Source organism: Orycteropus afer, unplaced genomic scaffold (assembly GCF_000298275.1).
Source record: "Orycteropus afer afer isolate SDZICR_OR568_19922 unplaced genomic scaffold, OryAfe1.0 scaffold00029, whole genome shotgun sequence".
NCBI classification, from domain to species: Eukaryota; Metazoa; Chordata; class Mammalia; order Tubulidentata; family Orycteropodidae; genus Orycteropus; species Orycteropus afer.
The window spans coordinates 18,053,508-18,055,649 of NW_006921616.1; the positions used below are offsets into that span (position 1 = coordinate 18,053,508).

Genomic DNA, 2,142 nt, shown 5'->3' on the forward strand with positions numbered 1-2,142 from the left:
GAAAATCCATCTCCAAATGGTATTATAACCATAGGCATAGATGCTAGGATTTACAACACATATTTCAGGGTAAGATAATTTAATCCATAGCACATAGTAACAGTATTTCTGAACAGTAAGAATATGCATAGGATGAGAAAGGAGGCTTGGAATCCCAGGATGGTATGCAACAATTTTGTTTTATCACAAGAAGGACAAAATTAATGAGATGTGCTTTTCTCACATACTGAAATTAAACGTTCAAGATGAAAGTCCAAGTTCAATTATGAAGGAAATAACTACAGTTGTTCTTCAGTATTCAGTAGGGATTGGTTCCAGGACAGGTACCAAAATCTGCAGATGTTCAAGTCTCTTATATAAAATGGCACAGTATTTTCATATAACGTATGCACATCTTCCCATACACTTTAGATCACCTCTACATTACTTGTAATATGTACTACAAGGTAAATGCTATGTAAATAGCACTTTACTGGTCCCTTTTGTGGTGTAGTAGTTAATGCATTCAGCTGCCAACCAGGGCAGTTCAAATCCACCAGCTGTGGGAGAAAAATAAGGCAGTCTGCTTCCATAAAGATTTACTGCCTTAGAAACCCTATGGGGAAGTTCTACTCTGTCCTATAGGATGACTATAAGTTGTAATCAACTCAATGGCAGGGGGTTTGGTTTTGGTCTGGTCCCTGTTAGCTTTTGAGGGATTGCTTTCACTGCTTTTTTTTTTTTCCCCCCAGAATATTTTCAATTCATGGTTATTTGAATCCATGGACACGGGACCACAGATATGGAAAGCCAACTGTATTAATTTGTCACATATTTCTTAAATGTTTCATTCATACCTAATAGTATACATGATTCTGGGGACATGAAAATGTGTAATGTATAACCCCTTCCCTTGAAAAAGTGGCACAGTGGTTTAAGTGCTGGGCTGCTAACTGAAAAGTCAGATGTTCAAACCCACCAGTTGCTTCTGTAGAAAAAAATGTGGCAGTCTGTTTCTGTAAAGATTATAGCCTTGTAAACTCTATCAGGCAGTTTTACTTTGTGCTATAAGGTCACTATGAGCCAGAATAGACTTAATGGCAGTGGGTTGATTGGGTTTCCCTTGCAAAACCAATTTGGGTTATATATCGTTAAAATTCATTATATGAGCTCTATGGAAACTGCATAACTAAGCTGTTAAGCTTTAATAGAAGACTTAAAAAGGAACTAGGGAAGTATGAAGGAGGTGATTCAGAGGTTAAGTGCTCAGCTGTTAACTGAAAGACTGGTGGATTGAACCCACTAGCTGCTCCATGGGAAAAAGATGTGGTAGTCTAGTTCTGTAAAGATTACAGCCTTGGAAACCCTATGAGGGCAGTTCTACCCTGTCTTATAGGGTCCCCATTGGGTTTCTAGGCAACAAGTTTGGTTTTTGATTTTATGGAAGCATGAGAAGTGAAGGTTACCACACCATAATTGAGTAGTGTCAGATCTAATAATCCTGGAGCAGTGGCCCTACATGACAGGGTCATTGTAAAAGAACAATAAAGCACCAAAAAACAGCATTTGTGACCTAAAACATATTCACTTAGGGATTCAGTGATCACAGAACCCTTAGCATTTCCTCCATGTGCTACCTCAGTTGTCTGTTCCAATCAAACTGGTTTACCTCACTCTGTACATATATTCCCATTAAAAATATTAAGCTATTACAACTATTTATAAACATTTGTAAATATTAAGCTATTTACAACAAATTAAAAGACAATGCAACTTTAAAAATGGGCAAAGGACTTTCATAGGTGTTTTTCCAAGGAAGGTATACAAACGGCCAATAAGCACATAAAAGTATGGTCCATATCAATGCTCACCAGGGAACTGCAAATCAAAACCACAATGAGACGCCTCTTTATAACTCTGAGACAAAATACATTTACTCCTTTGGACCATTCAGAGACATCTATCCACATGCCTCTTCCCCAAACATCCTTGTCACCAATCTTCCAATCATGCTGCTTCCAGGTCCCAGACCATGCAGCTAAGCCATTAGCCACAGCCCATGAATCCATATACAATCACACATCTGGCCATTTCTTGTTCCATGCAAAGTGAACAGGCATATGCACAGCTTGAAGTTCTGCCCATTGGGAGGATTTCCCTTCA

General features: G+C 38.5%; 1 protein-coding gene across 1 annotated transcript in view; it reads right to left on the reverse strand.

Moving 5' to 3' along the window:
• Positions 1-2,142, reverse strand: part of DCC (DCC netrin 1 receptor) — a 1,113,394-nt gene that overhangs the window by 798,387 nt on the left and 312,865 nt on the right. The window lies entirely within an intron of this gene.